At 29.9% G+C, this 20,292-nt stretch overlaps 1 long non-coding RNA gene across 1 annotated transcript in view; it reads left to right on the forward strand.

Annotated features, from left to right (window-relative positions):
• Positions 1-3,744: 3,744 nt before the first annotated feature.
• LOC133193365 (uncharacterized) overlaps positions 3,745-20,292 on the forward strand; it is a 103,366-nt gene continuing 86,818 nt past the window's right edge. The window contains exon 1 of the long non-coding RNA XR_009721918.1: positions 3,745-3,803. This is a non-coding gene — a long non-coding RNA (uncharacterized LOC133193365). The remainder of the gene's footprint in view (positions 3,804-20,292) is intronic.

The raw sequence follows: 20,292 nt of genomic DNA on the forward strand, positions 1-20,292 counted from the left end.
TATATATATACTAAGCAAAATAAGTTTAGCAATTAAAGATATTTAATATAACACAAAGCAAAAAAATTAGACACAGCATTTATAATGATATTGAAATGTGAAATTGTCATCACAAAACAAAAATAGCAAATTTTTTCGACAATCTTGTGCTGCTTTGTAAGAAATAGCGTGAAACTGATAATGGATACGGGTTGTAAAGTCACATTCAATTTCAATATTTTGTATGACCTCCATTTGCAGCAATAACAGCCACACAACGGCGTCTCGTGCTCCTTATAAGGTTTCGTATCTCAAGCATGGTGATCTGGTTCCACTCACGCTGCAGGGCAAGGGTAAGTTCTGCTACGTTATTGACGTTATGTCGCTGTCTTAAACGACGACCAAGAATGTCCCAAACGTGTTCAATTGGGGACAAATCTGGCGATCTCGCGGGCCAATCCAAGATCTCAACATTATTCTGATGAAGGACATCTTGTGTGTGTCGTGCGGTGTGCGGACGGGCGTTGTCTTGCTGGAAAATGCTCGCATTTCCTCGACGCAGGAAGGGAACAACAACAGGAACGACGATCTCGTCACAGTATCTCTGAGAATTCAATGTTCCATTTATTGTCACAAGTTCAGTTTTATCCTGTTGGCTTATTCCACCCCAAACCATTACACTTCCGCCACCGTAACGGTCACGTTGGATGATGTTTTCGGGGTCATATCTCTCATTTCTGCGTCTCCAAACACGAACTCTTCTATCTGCAAAATCGACGTTAAAACGTGACTCATCCGTAAACAATACTTCTTTCCATTGTCGTTGAATCCAGCGACGATGAGTGTTGGCCCATGCGAGGCGGGATTGTCGATGACGTTGAGTTAGTGGTACTGCTGTGAGAGGTCTTCTAGCTCGAAGATTTGCTGAACGTAGCCGGTTTCTTACACTTTGTCCACATAACCTCACTCCAGTTGCACGGCGTAATTCGTCTGCTACTTTAGGAGCAGCCATGAAACGGTTACGTCTCGACGTAGAAACAATGAAACGATCTTGCCTAACCGTCATTTTTCGTGGACGTCCTGAGCGCTGCCGGTCACTAACATTTCCAGTTGTCCGGAATCGGTTTAAAAGTCGACATATGGTGGACGGATGCACATGAAAGTGTTCAGCGACATCTTTTTGTGAGCAACCAGCGGTTAGCATCCCTATAGCCCTTTGACATTCATTTTCGGAAAGTCCTGGTCGTTTCCCCATTTGACGTTTTTGCAATTTCTGACGGGTTTACTTTTACACGCGAGCTCGAAAGGTTTTTCAAGAAAAAAATTCTTCCCGGACCGTGTGCGTTCGAGCATAACCTATTGTTTTGTTGAATTGTCACAACGTTGGACGACACGATTTCAGCGCGTCAAGTTTAGAAAACAAGTTTGTCTTTTGTTACCTTTATCTCTATTGATTTCAAGTAGAAACAAAACAAAACAATTAAGAAAATATTTTAAAATTATACCTTTGCTAAATTGCTAAACTTATTTTGCTCAGTATATATATATATATACGCAGCTAGTTTAAGGACGCCCATGAAATATACGCCAAGTATATATTCATGGAAAATGAATACAATTTTAATATTTTTTAACAGCATTAGTTTTGATAAATATGAATTGTGGTGTTTGCATTTGTATATATCGGGTCTCTGCTGAGTTCGGCCAAAGCGACATCTCTTACACCAGCTGTTTCTCACGTGACAGGTTTAAAATTAGAACATATATGTACTACTACAAAGATCGTAAAAGTTCAACGATATACGGGCATCTTTCCGCTATAAAATTTATTTTGTTTTCTTTGAGACAAATTCCTTAACACGAAAAGTGCTGGGAGCAACTTCCTCATGCTCGGGAATTGTTTAAAATTTAGCCGTCTTTCTATAAACTCCAGACAAAAATGTAATACGCATTGGAATAATGTAACATTACGGAATAAATAAACAATGCACAATCAGCTCCCAGCACTTTTCAGAAGAGTAGAAATAATAGCTACATGTGTTTAAAAACTCAGAATTTATAGTGAAGCTGATATCGTTGAACTTTTGATATTTTCGAGGGGCTAGACATGTCATTCTAGCACGTTACTGTACAAATCTGCTCCGTAGGGCTTTATATATAGCGTACACATTATCAATTTAGTTTGATAATGAAATGTGGATTAATATATTTCAGAATATGTCTCTCTTTTGGTCCGAACACGCGTGTTTTGTATTTATTTTTATTTTTACAAGCTACGATAAAAGTTTGATCCACGCCTCAAGTACAGAGAAACTGCGTGTCAAACTAAGAAATGACGTCACCTCAGTAAGTACAGCGAGATCAAGCTGGCTTTCATTCTACATACGCTAAGTGCTATTGTGGCAAGATAAGTTGCACATACATTTATCTTTATAACATTTATGAGAAACGTAAGTACTTAGTGTGTTTTAAAAAGAACATACAGTATTTTATCATCGAGATTCATTTGCATTGTTTAAAAGTGACGTCATAATAGCTTTCCCGAACCTCTGCACAGGCTGACGTATATATGGGAGTCCTTAACCTAACTGCGTATATATATATATATATATATATATATATATATATATATATATATATATATATATATATATATATAACCGAATCCGCACCGTTGGCGCCCGAGCTTTAGAGAATGATCCTCACTTAGCGGCATGCGATATTTAGCGGCATAAAATCGTATGCCGCTAAGTACGTGCGTGTTTTTTAAATTGCTCTATCTCTCTTAATAGGACAGGTAAGGCAATGAAACTTTCTCTGTTATAATAACTAATCTTTTGTAGATGAAATAAGTGCCAAAAAATTATTGAATACTCAGTAAATAATTTATTTTGATCGATTTTGTGAAGGTACCCTATTTTGTAGTATATATAATTTTCGTCATAATTCTCATTTTGAGGCATACTGCGTTTTTTTGGCGTTTTCTCTCTTAAGTGTGATGTATATCATTCTGAAATTTTGATCATAGCCGTATAGGAATGAAATGCATCATATGTGATTGTTTCATAGGCAAGCATTCTTGAAATCGAATGCAATAATCGTTTATGTAAAATCTTATGCTCAGTTTTGCAGTTCAGCGCATTATATATCATATAGGATACTACGCATGTCTGACCTAAAAACAGTATCAAAAGAAAATGGCGAATGGAATGTTTTGGTTTGCTTCGATTCTTAGACAAAATGAAAACGAATATGTTCCGCTGATTAAAGCAATATCTCATAGCAGATGATTTGAACGTTATTGATTAGAGGAGTTTTCAGGGGCCACTGAGGATGTGATATTTAAAAACATATGTGGTATTTGAAATATTTTTGTTTTCTTTCGGTAAGCAGTAATTCAACCAGTGGATTATCATGATACTATATCTTCAAATATTTGAAGAAAGCATGTTTCTTAAGTCGTGTCGAATTTCTGTGTAGTTCCTGTTTATCTCACGGAACATCGGTTTATGAATACATGTGTTTTGCAGCTAAGACATTTTTCCCAGCTGTCGTTGTTTGTTAGCGGAGATGGAAAAAAATTAACGAATATCTTCATACTAGCTGGATTTCTTAAATCGACGAATGATTTTAAAATGTGTCGTAAACTTTATTATGAAAAAACAACGTAACAAATGAGTACCATTATATTTATTCATTCGTACTTTAAAGAAAAATATTCAGTGTTCTCACACATGACCATGTAGCATTTTTTGAGTTACCAAGGAGAAAATGGCATAAAAATGCAAGGATTTCAAACAGGAATATTTTTAATCCCTGTTGAGGTACGTGGGATTTATTTTTTTTAATTTGAATTCAATAAGTTTTGAAAACAAATAACAATGATTTTTATTGATTATGTGTCTATATAAGTAAATATGAATTTGAAAATTACAATAAATAAATGACCAATAAAATCCAGTTAATCAAAAGTCAAAGAACTTAATGAGTTAATTTACATCACTATATTAATCATTATCAAACATGCATTTCTAAAAAAATTCCATTTAAAATGCTGAAAATTACTCCATTTTTTCTTTAATCTTATGATGTTAAACAAAAATCTTGAGAAATTGATATTTTATGTTACATTATGGTAACATTAATTTTTGTTATTGTTTTCTGTTTTTGTTTTGATAATTATTAAAATTATTTCATTTTGAAGCCATAAATTAATTTTTTATCTGTTTCAGAAAAAAAAAATGTTGTTGTAAATTAATATCTATTGATTTTAGATTATAAAATAAAAATTGTTTTACTTGCAAAAATTGGTCTAATTTAATTATTCATCTGCATGTATCAGGTAGAAAGGCTTTTAAGAGACTTTACAATTAATATTTTTCCTGATCAAGTGCATGTTCACTTACAAAAAAAGATAAAGCGTTTATAAATACTGTAATAGGGATAGACTTCTAAGGCTGTCAAATAAGCCTTTAAACAACGCAAGTTTTTAAAAATTAAAATTCATTTAGAATGGATTGAACAAAAAAAATGTAGATCTTATGTACCCATGTTTTTTACAACTCACTTTAACTACTATAGTTCTTTATAGGCTTCTTACTCAAAATATAGTCTAATCCACTCTCGGCTGTTTACAATTCAAGCTTTGAACTTGCTGACCTTTTCAGAGTTACCCCCTCTTTGACCAGAAATATCAATCAATAAAAAGTTCTTTTTATAAATAAAAAAATTCAATAAAAGTTTTGATACAAAAAATGATATGTCATTGACAACACATCAGTAATATCGGAGAGAGAGAGAGAGAGAGAGAGAGAGAGAGAGAGAGAGAGAGAGAGAGAGTTTCGTTTGTTTTCTCCACAGTTCTCCGAAATCGTTCTTTTGAATAGGGATATTTTTGTTTTGTTTTTTTTTTCTATTTTTATTTTTCTAGATTATTTCTTTTTTAAAGCTTTTTGAAGATATAAAAAAAAATATCAAAGAAATAATTAACATCGAAAATAGGGGAGGGATAAATATGAAAATATTCAGAAATTAAATTTAAATTTTTGTGACAAAGGAAATGATTGTTTTTGTATTAAAAAAAAACATTTATATACATTTGATAGCAAATAAATTGCCTGTTTCTAAATCCTTAATCTTATCATAAAAAAAATCTTTTTATGTGTCTTAAGGGGTATAGTATTTTAGATAAATGTTAGAGGCATGAAACATCTGGAAAATTTCAACAAGTTCAGTTACACGCCCTAGAATCTCATCCTTTTTTTGTATGTGAACATGCACTTGAGGAAAAAAAATGTGGAAAATATTTCAAAGGTAGGTATATAATTAAAATTAAATGTGCTCATCAGAATAGAATCACGTGTAATTTTGATTAAGATTGAATCAACCTATCGTCATGAAGGGCATATGCCTGAATGTTATATAATCTCATTTAACTGTGGATGTACTGTGTTTTTTTATCATATGAGAGTGAAATTATTAATTCAATTTTATTGCCCAAGACGATCAACAGTAAAAATATATTTATACACATATATATTTAGTTTATATTTTCATTATACTTTTAGATTCATCAAAGTATTGAGAATAAAACCTACATAATACATAAATCACTTTTAAGAATGCATGCAGACATGTGCCTGAACTCATCATTATTAGCTAGCTAGAATACTTTCAGAATTTACATCCCAAATTTCTTTTGAAATAATAGGTTCAATCAGGTTAGATTTTCAATTTGATTTTAGACTCAACTATGATTTTTTTTAAGTAATTGGGGAATTTTATAGTCTGAATAAATTCTGGGGTTGATAAAAAATGATAATGATTTATAATACATTTTTTTCTGAAAACATTTATATTTCTCGCATAATAATTGCCATTGTATGGAACATTTAAAAAATTATTCGTTAAAAAATTCGCAGACCATTTTTAAAATACTTTTATACTGTAGAATGTCAGCAGAATGTAAATATTTCACATACAAAGATCCAGATAGCTTAAAGCAAAGCGACCATGATTTACTCGTGGTATATCTAGGTTCAAGTCCTGGTCTGGATTAATGTTTAAAGATTTACATCTGCTTATAAATGTACCTGCAAAAATAATAAATAAAATATACATGAATTCCATAGCTTGGCTATTTTAAAATTTATTTCTTATAACACTTAATCAAAATTGATAGTGTGTCTTAATTTGCAATAGTTTTAGATAGAGAAATGCTTTTTGATTTACTTCAAAAACTTAAAATTAACCAATGGCTTTTATTCGCTTTGAGCAAAAATAATTAGTGTACACTCGGTCATCAGTTGAATATTTTTTTTTAATATTCAAAATAAAAGGGGTATGTATTTAGATGAAGAAAACTATACCTATTTAATTAACATCCTTTTTTTATTTCTGTCAGAAATATACAGTTCAAGTAACAGTGTTTAACATAATAATGTCAAATATCTTTCTCTCTGACAATGAGATATTTTGTGTTGTTTATTTGTATAATTGCATCACTCAGTCAATTCATTTAGAAAGTATAATCACTTTTCCCCCTATTTCAATCCAGTTTATTAGTGATCGTATGCACAAGAAAATTCGGTTGATATAATCAAAGTCCAATTTAATTTATGATTTTTCGCTTCCTTCCGAATATGAAAAAAAGAATTTAACGGAATATTTTAAGCCCACATTCTCAGAATTGCCATAATGATGAAGATGACACAAAACATTCAATAATGACAGCAAACCATCAAAATACACTGATATCATCACACATCAGAGATCAAGTTGTATATAAGTAAATAGCTGTTTTCCTTGATAAAGCCTGTACATCCTGTAGGTATAAAATCCTGCCAAATCACATTTAAAATGAAATGAAAATAATGAATAGAAATTTTAAATTTTATGATTTCTCATTACATGTATTCATGACATTGAATAATCAATTTCTTATATTCCCTCGCAAATTTACACATTAAAAAATCCTTAATTGATCTTTTTACACAAAATTAATTATTTTTCATGCAAAATGGGTTTTTAAGTTTAGCATCGCTCAATCCATTGATTTAGAAAATACACTCACTTTATTTCTATTTCAAACCCTTTTACTTGTGATCATGTGCCTGAGGAAATATGGGTAAAAAAAATCCAACTTGATTGATCATTTTTAGCTTTCTTTTAAATTTGATGACAATATTATAGATTTTTCATACACACTTATTTAATATTAACACGATGAAGATGGCACTAAATATTCAATACTGACTGAACATCATTAAAATGTATCACCAAATATCATATCTCAAATTGAGAGTAAAAGTAAATAGCTGTCTTTTCGCTTGATAAAGCCTGAACATCTTGTACCTTCCAAATAACCGCCAAATCACACTGAATGCTTGGAAATGAAAATGATGAACATAAAATAATGAAGAACCTGATTTCTCCTTATTTATGAGAGTGGCTTAACAATTTCTTTTCTTCTGTCATAAAAATGCACAAATAAATTATAAATTTCTTAATTGGTCTTTATACACAAAATCAATCATTTTTATGCAAATGGATTTTTAAGTTTAAGTAAAAGACTTCTCTCTTGTCACTCTATGGTATTATTTGCCAAATCACTTTTAACTGAATGCTAAGAAATGAAAAAATGATGAATATAAAACAATGAAAAACATTATTTCTCCCTGTTCATGAGAGTGCATCATCACTCTCTGGTATTATCTCTCACAAATTTACAAATCAAAAATAACCTAATTGGTCTTTATACACAAAATTAATCATTTTCATGCAAATAGATTTTTAAGTTTAACATCACACTCTCAATTCATTTAGAAAATACATTCATTTATTTCAAATTTCAAACAACCATACATGTACTATGTATATATACAAGGAATAATTTAGTGGGGGAATAAAACTAAGTCCAACTTGATAGATCATTTTTAGCTTCCTTCAGAATTTCAAAAGAATTTCATGAAATTTTTCAAGCACACTTACTTGGTATTGACACAATGATGTAGATGACACTTAATGCTAAATAAGGACTGCACATCATTAAAATATATCATCCAACATCATATCTCACATTGCAATTAAAAGTAAATGGCTGTCTTTTCCCTTGATAAAGCCTGTGCATCTTGTAGCTTCCAGATCACAGTCACATCACTTTAAAGTGAATGCTAAGAGATGAAAATGATGATTATGAAATAATGAAGAACATGATTTCTCCCTGTTCATGAGAGTGTATCATCAATTTCTATCATTTGCATACAAATGGATCTTTAACTTTTGCACCACTTTATCAACTGATTTAGAAAATATACTCACTTTTATCCTATTTCAATTCAATTTACTTGTGCACATGTGCACATGAAAATATGGGTGAAAAAACGAAGACCAACTTGATAGATTATTTTTAGCTTTCTTCAGAATTTCAAAGGAATTTCATGAAATTTTTCAGGTACTCTTACTTGGTATTGATACAATGATGTAGATGACACTAAATATTCAATAATGACTGCACATCATCAAAATATATCAGCCAACATCAAATTTTACATTGCGATAACAAGTTAATAATTGTCTTTTCCTTTGATAAAGCCTGTACATCTTGTAAATTCAAAATCAGGTCCAAATTTCATTTAAGCTGACTGCTAAGAAATTTAAAAAAATGAATATAAAATAATCAAGTACAAGATTTCTCCCTATTCAGGAGAGTGCATCATCACTCTCTGGTATTATCTCTCACAAATTTACATGTTAAAAATTCCCTAGTTGGTCATTGTACACAAAATCATTTTCATGCAAATAGGTTTTTAAGTCTTGTATTACTTAATCAATTCATTTAAGAAATATATTCACTCATTTACTATTTCAAACAACCTTACATGTGCCCATGTGCACAAGGAATATTTTGAGGGGGAAAAACTAAGTCCAACTTGATAGATCATTTTTATCTTCCTTCAGAATTTCAAAACAATTTCATGAAATTATTCATGCACACTTACTTGGTATTGACACAATGATTTAGATGACACTAAATACTCAATAATGACTGCACATCATCAAAATATATCAGCCAACATCATATCTCAAATTGCGAATAAAAGTAAATAGATGTCTTTTCCCTTGAAGAAGCCTGTGCATATTGTAGCTTCCACATCACAGTCACATCACTTTTAAGTGAATGCTTAGAAATGAAACTGATGAATATTAAATAATGAAGAACATGATTTCTCCCTATTAATGAGAGTGCATCATCAAATTCTATCATTTCCATGCAAATGGATCTTCAACTTTTGCACCACTCTTTCAATTGATTTAGAAAATGCACTCACTTCTATCCCATTTCAATCCAGTTTACTTGTGCAAATGTTCACAAGAAAATATGGATGAAAAAACTAGGTCCAACTTGAATGACCACTATTATCTTTCTTCAGAAATTTCAAAAGAATTTCAAGAAATTTTTAATGCACACTTACTTGGCATTGACACAATGATGTAGATGACACTAAATATTCAATAATAACTGCACATCATCAAAATATATAACCAAATATCATATGTGACATTGTGATAACAAGTAAATAGCTGTCTTTTCCCTTGATGAAGCCTGTACATCTTGTAAGTTCAAAATCACTACCATATCACATTTAAAATGACTGCTTAAAAATGCAAAAAATGAATATAAAATAATAAATTACCAGATTTCTCCCTATGCAGGAGAGTGCATCATCACTATCTGGCATTATCTCTCACAAATTTACATATCAGAAATCCCCTAATTGGTCTTTATACCCAAATTTAATCATTTGCAGGCAAATAGGTTTTTAAGTCTTGCATTACTTAATCAATTAATTTAAAAAATTCATTCACTTATTTTCAATCTAATAACCTAACATGCGTTCTTATGCACAAGGAATAGTTTAGGGGGGAAAACTAAGTCCAACTTGATAGATCAATTTTTATCTTCCTTCAGAATTTCAGAACAATTTCAAGAAATTATTCATGCACACTTACTTGATATAGACACAATGATGTAGATGACACTAAATATTCAATAATGACTGCACATCATCAAAATATATCATCCAACATCATATCTCAAATTGTGAAAAAAAGTAAATAGATGTCTTTTCCCTTAAAGAAGCCTGTGCATATTGTAGCTTCCACATCACAGTCACATAACTTTAAAATGAATGCTAAGAAATGAAAATAATGAATATAAAATAATGAAGAACATGATTTCTCCCTGTTCATGAGTGTGTATCATCAATTTCTATCATTTGCATGCAAATGGATCTTTAACTTTTGCACCACTCTTTCAACTGATTTAGAAAATACACTCACTTTAATCCTATTTCAATCCAATTTACTTGTGCACATGTCCAACTTACTTTATCATTATTAGCTTTCTACAGAATTTCAAAAGAATCTCATGACATTTTTCATGCATACTTACTTGGTATTGACACAATGATGTAGATAACACTAAATATTCAATAATGACTGCACATCATCAAAATATATCATCTAATATAATATGTCACATTGTGATAACAAGTAAAAAGCTGTCTTTTCCCTTGAGAAAGCCTGTACATCTTGTAAATTCAAAATTACTCCGAAATCACATTTATTCTGAATGCTTCAAATTTAAAAAATATATATTAATAATAAAATACAAGATTAATCCCTATTCAGGAGAGTGCATCATCACTCTCTGGTATTATTTCTCATAAATTTACATATCAAAAATTCCCTAATTGGTTTTTATGCACGAAAATAATCATTTTCATGCAAATAGGTTTTTAAGTTTTGCAATACTTAATCAATTGATTTAGAAAAAAAACATTCATTTATTTCCAATTTCAAACAACCTTCCATGTACTCATGTGCACAAAGGAGAGTTTGGGGGGAAAAACTAGGTCTAACTTGATAGATCATATTTATCTTCCTTCAGAATTTCAAATTTATGAAATTTTTCATGAACACTTACTTGGTATTGACACAATGGTGTAGATGACTCTAAATACTCAATATTGACTGCACATCAACAAAATATATCTTCCAATATGTCACATTGCGATTAAAAGTAAATAGCTGTGTTTTCCCTTGATAAAGCCTGTACATCTTGTAAATTCAAAATTACTCCCAAATCACATTTAAACTGATCGCTTAGAAATTAAAAACACGAATATAAAATAATAAAATACAAGATTTCTCCCAATTCAGTAGTGCATCATCACTCTCTGGTATTATCTCTCAGAAATTTACATATCAAAAATTCCCTAATTTGTTTTTGTACACAAAAATAATCATTTTCATGCAAATAGGTTTTTAAGTTTTGCATCACTTAATCAATTAATTTAGAAAATACATTCACTTATTTACAATTTCAAGCAACCTTACATGTACTCATATACACAAGGAATAGTTTGGGGAGGGGGGGGGAAACTAAGTCTAACTTGATAGTTCATTTTTATCTGCCTTCAAAATTTCAAAGTAAATTCATAAAAGTTTTCATGAACACTTACCTGGTATTGACACAATGATGTAGATGACTCTAAATACTCAATATTTACTGCACAACATCAAAATATATCTTCCAATAAAATATGTCACATTGCGATTAAAAGTAAATAGCTATCTTTTCCCTTGATAAAGCCTGTACGTCTTGTAAATTCAAAATTACTCCCAAATCACATTTAAACTGACTGATTAGAAATTAAAAAAATGAATATAAAATAACAAAATACAAGATTTCTCCCAATTCAGTAGTGCATCATCACTCTCTGGTATTATCTCTCACAAATATACATATGAAAAATTCCCTAATTGGTTTTTGTACACAAAAATAATCATTTTCATGCAAATAGGTTTTTAAGTTTTGCATCACTTAATCAACTGATTTAGAAAATACAGTCACTTACTTACAATTTCAAGCAACCTTACATGTACTCATATGTACAAGGAATAGTTTGGAGGGAAAAAACTAAGTAATTTGATAGATCATTTTTTTATCTTCCTTCAGAATTTCAAAGTAAATTCATGAAATTTTTTATGCACACATATTGGAAATGACACAATGATGTAGATGACACTAAATACTCAATAATGACTGCACATCATCAAAAAATACAATCCAACATCATATCTCACATTGTAATTAAGAGTAAATAGCTGTCTTTTCCCTTGATAAAGACTGTGCATCTTGTAGCTTCCAAATCACTTTAAACTGAATGCTTGGAAATGAAAATGATGAATATAAAATAATGAAGAACATGATTTCTCCCTGTTCACGACAGTGTATCATCAATTTCTATTATTTGCATACAAATGGATCTTTAACTTTATTACCACTTTATCAGCTGATTTAGAAAATACACTCACTTTCATCCTATCTCAATTCAATTTACTTGTGCACATGTGCACATATATATATGGGTGAAAAAGCTAAGACAAACTTGATAAATCATTATTAGCTTTCTACAGAATTTCAAAAGAATTTCAAGAAATTTTTCATGCACACTTACTTGGTATTGACACAATGTTTTAGATAACACTAAATGTTCAATAATGACTGCACATCAACAAAATATATCGCCCAATATCATATATCACATTGCTATATCAAGTAATTATCTGTCTTTTCCCTTGATTAGGCCTGTACATCTTGTAAATTCAAAATCACTGCCATATCACATTTAAACTGATTGCTAAAAATGCAAAAAATGAATATAAAATAAAAAAGTACAAGATTTCTCCCTATGCAGGAGAGTGCATCATCACTTTCTGGTATTATCTTTCACAAATTTACATATCAAAAATCCCCTAATTGGTCTTTATACACAAAATTAATCATTTTCATGCAAAAGGTTTTTACGTTTTGCATCACTTAATCATTCATTCACTTATTTCCAATTTCAAACAATCTTACAAACATGTGCTAATGTGCACAAGGAATAGTTTAGTGGTAAAAACTAAGTCTAACTTGATATATCATTTTTATCTTCCTTCAGAAATTCAAGACAATTTCATGAATTTTTTCATGCACGCGTACTTGGTATTGACACAATGATGTAGATGACACTAAATACTCAATAATGACTGCACATCATCAAAATATACAATCCAACATCATATCTCAAATTGCATGTAAGAGTAAATAGCTGACTTTTCCCTTGATAAAGACTGTGCATCTTGTATCTTCCAAATCACTGCCAAACCACTTTATACTGATTGCTTAGAAATAAAAATGATGCATATAAAATAATGAAGAACATGATTACTCCCTGTTCATGACACTGCATCATCAATTTCTATCATTTTCATGCAAATGGATCTTTATCTTTTGCACCACTTTATCAACTAACTTAGAAAATACACTCACTTTTATCCTATTTCAATTCAATTTACTTGTGCACAAGTGCACATGAAAATATGAGTGAAAAAACTAAGATCAACTTGATAGATCATTATTAGCTTTCTACAGAATTTCAAAGGAATTTCAGGAAATTTTCCATGCACACTTACTTGGTATTGACACAATGATGTAGAAAACACTAAATGTTCAGTAATGACTGCACATCAACAAAATATATCACCCAATATCATATGTCACATTGCTATATCAAGTAAATAGCTGTCTTCCCTTGATTAGGCCTGTACATCTTGTAAATTCAAAATCACTGCCATATCACATTTAAACTGACTGCTAAAAATGCAAAAAATGAATATAAAATAATAAAGTACAAGATTTCTCCCTATGCAGGAGAGTGCATCATCACTTGCTGGTATTATCTCTCACAAATTTACATATCAAAAGTCCCCTAATTGGTCTTTATACACAAAATTAATCATTTTTCATGCAAAAATTTTTTAAGTTTAACATCAATTGATTTAGAAAATACATTCATTTATTTCAAATTTCAAACAACCATACATGTACTTGTATATACAAGGAATAGTTTAGTGGGGGAATAAAACTAAGTCCAACTTGATAGATCATTTTTAGCTTCCTTCAGAATTTCAAAAGAATTTCATGAAATTATTCATGCACACTTACTTGGTATTGACACAATGATGTAGATGACACTTAATGCTCAATAAGGACTGCACATCATTAAAATATATCATCCAACATCATATCTCACATTGCAATTAAAAGTAAATGGCTGTCTTTTCCCTTGATAAAGCCTGTGCATCTTGTAGCTTCCAAATCACAGTCACACTTTAAAGTGATTGCTAACAAACGAAAATGATGAACAAATCACTGCCAAATCACATTTAGATTGACTGTGAAGAAATGAAATTGCTGAATATAGAATAATGAAGTACATGATTTCTCCCTATTCATGAGAGTTGATCATCAATTTCTTATATTCTCTCACAAATTTACATATTAAAATTCCTTCAATTGGTTTTTATACACAAAAAAAATCATTTTCATGCAAATACATTTTTAGTTTTGCATCACTCAAACAATATATTTAGAAAATACACTCGCTTATTTCCTATTTCAAACCTGTTTACTTGTGCTCATGTGCACAAGGAAATATGGGTCAAAAAACTAGGTCCAACCTGATTGATCATTATTCGCCTTCTTTAGAATTTCAAATAAATTTCATGAAATTTCTCATGCACACTTATTTGGTATTGACACAATGATGAAGATGACACTAAACATTCAATAATGACTGCACATCATCAAAATTTATATTCCAATATCATATCTCACATTCCGATGAGAAGTAAATAGCTGTATTTCCCTTGATAAAGCCTGTACATCTTGTGAGTTTTTAATCACTGCCAAATCCCATTTTAACTGACTTCTAAGGAATTAAAATGATGAATATAAAATAAAAAAGTACATGATTTCTCCGTCTTTTTGAGAGAGGATCATCAATTTCTTATATTCTCTCACAAATTTACATATTAAAAAATCCTTTAATTGGTTTTGATACACAAAATAAATCAATTCATGCAAATACTTTTTTAGTTTTGCATCACTCAATCAACTTATTTAGAAAATAAACTCACTTATTTCCAATTTCAAACCAGTTTACTTGTGCTCATGTGCACAAGGAAATATGGGTGAAAAAACTAGGTCCAACTTGATTGATCATTATTAGCTTTCTTCAGAATTTCAAAACAATTTCATGAAATTTCTCATGAACACTTACTTGGTATTGACACAATAATGAAGATGACACTTAACATTCAAAAATGACTTCACATCATCAAAATATATCATCCAGTACCATATCTCACAATTTGATGAGGATTAAATAGCTGTCTTTTCCGTTGATAAAGCCTGTACATCCTGTGAGTCCCAAATCACATTTAAATTGACTTCTAAGAAATGAATATGATGAATATAATATAATAAAGTACATGATTTCTCCCTATTTTTTTTTTTTAAAGGGGATCATCAATTTCTTATATTCTCTCACAAATTTATATATAAAAAATTCCTTTAATTGGTTTTTATACACAAAATAAATCATTTTCATGCAAATACATTTTTAGTTTTGCATCACTCAAACACTTTATTTAGAAAATACACTCGCTTATTTCCTATTTCAATCCAGTTTACTTGTGCTCATGTGCACATTGAAATATGAGTAAAAAAAACTAGGTCCAACTTAATATCTCATTATTAACTTTCTTTATAATTTTAAAACAATTTAATGAAATTTGTCATGCACACTTACTTGGTATTGACACAATAATGAAGATGACACTAAACATTCAATAATGACTGCACATCATCCAAATATATCATCCAATATCATATCTCACATTTTGATGAGAAGTAAATAGCTGTCTTTTCCCTTGATGAAGCCTGTACATCTTGTAAGTTCCAAATCACTGCCAAATCACATTTAAGGGGACCGACTGGGGTTTTCATTGCGCAATACTTTGCGCAGCATAGTAAAATAAAGCATATTTATTCTTGTAAAGCAACTAGTTTTACATTATTTATAACAATTAACAAATTTAGGAAATCTCAGGTTAAAAAATCTAATTACGTTATTAAATAACTGATTTTTTAAATGATTTTTCAAATGATTTGTAGATAGACGTCGTAATAGTGTGTTTTTGACGTTATGAATAACCGAAGTTCTTTAAGCGGGGTCATTAATTTTGTCATAAAATAAAAAGTATAAGATAGATGCTCTTGAAATTTTAAACATAGGAAATTGAGAATCTCATAATCATCTTAATTATTTTTTATGTAAATCTGTGGTATCTGTCATGTTTTGTTGTACTCCATAAAAACAGGAAAATATCATGAATTTTGACGTTTTGAGATGCCCCCTCTGGAAACCAGACGGTAGAATATTGTGTTTTTTCAATAAAAATGTACAATATAGTATTACCCCTCAAATAATATAATTTGAACAAAAAGTCTATAGTAGTATTTGTATAATTTGCTCCGAAGTGTGAAAAAATGGTATTTTCCTATATAATCCTGTAGTAAATGTACCTGTATTTTGAGATGGTCCCTACAAAATAACCAGACGGTAGATTTTCACTAAACTTGGCATGTATACGAAAGTCAATCTAAGGTACATATGGTATAAAATTAAAGAGTTTCTCTATAGTAGTTTTCACACAATAAAACCCCATTCGGCTCCCTTAAATTGACTTCTAAGAAATGAATATGATGAATATAAAATAATAAAGTAAATGATTTCTCCTTATTCATGAGAGTTGATCATCAATTTCTTATATTCTCTCACAAATTTACATCTTAAAAAATCCTTTAATTAGTTTTGATACACAAAATAAATCATTTTCATGCAAATACTTTTTTAGTTTTGCATCACTCAAACAATTTATTTAGAAAATACACTCGCTTATTTCCTATTTCAAACCTGTTTACTTGTGCTCATGTGCACAAGGAAATATGGGTCAAAAAACTAGGTCCAACCTGATTGATCATTATTCGCCTTCTTTAGAATTTCAAATCAATTTCATGAAATTTCTCATGCACACTTATTTGGTATTGACACAATGATGAAGATGACACTAAACATTCAATAATGACTGCACATCATCAAAATTTATATTCCAATATCATATCTCACATTCCGATGAGAAGTAAATAGCTGTATTTCCCTTGATAAAGCCTGTACATCTTGTGAGTTTTTAATCACTGCCAAATCCCATTTTAACTGACTTCTAAGGAATTAAAATGATGAATATAAAATAAAAAAGTACATGATTTCTCCGTCTTTTTGAGAGAGGATCATCAATTTCTTATATTCTCTCACAAATTTACATATTAAAAAATCCTTTAATTGGTTTTGATACACAAAATAAATCAATTCATGCAAATACTTTTTTAGTTTTGCATCACTCAATCAACTTATTTAGAAAATACACTCACTTATTTCCTATTTCAATCCAGTTTACTTGTGCTCATGTGCACATTGAAATATGAGTAAAAAAAACTAGGTCCAACTTGATTGATCATTATTAGCTTTCTTCAGAATTTCAAAACAATTTCATGAAATTTCTCATGAACACTTACTTGGTATTGACACAATAATGAAGATGACACTTAACATTCAAAAATGACTTCACATCATCAAAATATATCATCCAGTACCATATCTCACAATTTGATGAGGATTAAATAGCTGTCTTTTCCGTTGATAAAGCCTGTACATCCTGTGAGTCCCAAATCACATTTAAATTGACTTCTAAGAAATGAATATGATGAATATAATATAATAAAGTACATGATTTCTCCCTATTTTTTTTTTTTAAAGGGGATCATCAATTTCTTATATTCTCTCACAAATTTATATATAAAAAATTCCTTTAATTGGTTTTTATACACAAAATAAATCATTTTCATGCAAATACATTTTTAGTTTTGCATCATTCAAACACTTTATTTAGAAAATACACTCGCTTATTTCCTATTTCAATCCAGTTTACTTGTGCTCATGTGCACATTGAAATATGAGTAAAAAAAACTAGGTCCAACTTAATATCTCATTATTAACTTTCTTTATAATTTTAAAACAATTTAATGAAATTTGTCATGCACACTTACTTGGTATTGACACAATAATGAAGATGACACTAAACATTCAATAATGACTGCACATCATCCAAATATATCATCCAATATCATATCTCACATTTCGATGAGAAGTAAATAGCTGTCTTTTCCCTTGATGAAGCCTGTACATCTTGTAAGTTCCAAATCACTGCCAAATCACATTTAAGGGGACCGACTGGGGTTTTCATTGCGCAATACTTTGCGCAGCATAGTAAAATAAAGCATATTTATTCTTGTAAAGCAACTAGTTTTACATTATTTATAACAATTAACAAATTTAGGAAATCTCAGGTTAAAAAATCTAATTACGTTATTAAATAACTGATTTTTTAAATGATTTTTCAAATGATTTGTAGATAGACGTCGTAATAGTGTGTTTTTGACGTTATGAATAACCGAAGTTCTTTAAGCGGGGTCATTAATTTTGTCATAAAATAAAAAGTATAAGATAGATGCTCTTGAAATTTTAAACATAGGAAATTGAGAATCTCATAATCATCTTAATTATTTTTTATGTAAATCTGTGGTATCTGTCATGTTTTGTTGTACTCCATAAAAACAGGAAAATATCATGAATTTTGACGTTTTGAGATGCCCCCTCTGGAAACCAGACGGTAGAATATTGTGTTTTTTTCAATAAAAATGTACAATATAGTATTACCCCTCAAATAATATAATTTGAACAAAAAGTCTATAGTAGTATTTGTATAATTTGCTCCGAAGTGTGAAAAAATGGTATTTTCCTATATAATCCTGTAGTAAATGTACCTGTATTTTGAGATGGTCCCTACAAAATAACCAGACGGTAGATTTTCACTAAACTTGGCATGTATACGAAAGTCAATCTAAGGTACATATGGTATAAAATTAAAGAGTTTCTCTATAGTAGTTTTCACACAATAAAACCCCATTCGGCTCCCTTAAATTGACTTCTAAGAAATGAATATGATGAATATAAAATAATAAAGTAAATGATTTCTCCTTATTCATGAGAGTTGATCATCAATTTCTTATATTCTCTCACAAATTTACGTATAAAAAATTCCTTTAATTGGTTTTGATACACAAAATAAATCATTTTCATGCAAATACATTTTTAGTTTTGCATCACTCAAACAATTTATTTAGAAAATACACTCGCTTATTTCCTATTTCAAACCTGTTTACTTGTGCTCATGTGCACAAGGAAATATGGGTCAAAAAACTAGGTCCAACCTGATTGATCATTATTCGCCTTCTTTAGAATTTCAAATCAATTTCATGAAATTTCTCATGCACACTTATTTGGTATTGACACAATGATGAAGATGACACTAAACATTCAATAATGACTGCACATCATCAAAATTTATATTCCAATATCATATCTCACATTCCGATGAGAAGTAAATAGCTGTATTTCCCTTGATAAAGCCTGTACATCTTGTGAGTTTTTAATCACTGCCAAATCCCATTTTAACTGACTTCTAAGGAATTAAAATGATGAATATAAAATAAAAAAGTACATGATTTCTCCGTCTTTTTGAGAGAGGATCATCAATTTCTTATATTCTCTCACAAATTTACATATTAAAAAATCCTTTAATTGGTTTTGATACACAAAATAAATCATTTCATGCAAATACTTTTTAGTTTTGCATCACTCAATCAACTTATTTAGAAAATACACTCACTTATTTCCAATTTCAAACCAGTTTACTTGTGCTCATGTGCACAAGGAAATATGGGTGAAAAAACTAGGTCCAACTTGATTGATCATTATTAGCTTTCTTCAGAATTTCAAAACAATTTCATGAAATTTCTCATGAACACTTACTTGGTATTGACACAATAATGAAGATGACACTTAACATTCAAAAATGACTTCACATCATCAAAATATATCATCCAGTACCATATCTCACAATTTGATGAGGATTAAATAGCTGTCTTTTCCGTTGATAAAGCCTGTACATCCTGTGAGTCCCAAATCACATTTAAATTGACTTCTAAGAAATGAATATGATGAATATAATATAATAAAGTACATGATTTCTCCCTATTTTTTTTTTTAAAGGGGATCATCAATTTCTTATATTCTCTCACAAATTTATATATAAAAAATTCCTTTAATTGGTTTTTATACACAAAATAAATCATTTTCATGCAAATACATTTTTAGTTTTGCATCACTCAAACACTTTATTTAGAAAATACACTCGCTTATTTCCTATTTCAATCCAGTTTACTTGTGCTCATGTGCA

Source organism: Saccostrea echinata, unplaced genomic scaffold (genome assembly GCF_033153115.1).
Source record: "Saccostrea echinata isolate AGI-Se365-2 ecotype Australia unplaced genomic scaffold, CSIRO_AGI_Sech_v1 ptg000027l, whole genome shotgun sequence".
In the NCBI taxonomy this organism is placed as follows: Eukaryota; Metazoa; Mollusca; class Bivalvia; order Ostreida; family Ostreidae; genus Saccostrea; species Saccostrea echinata.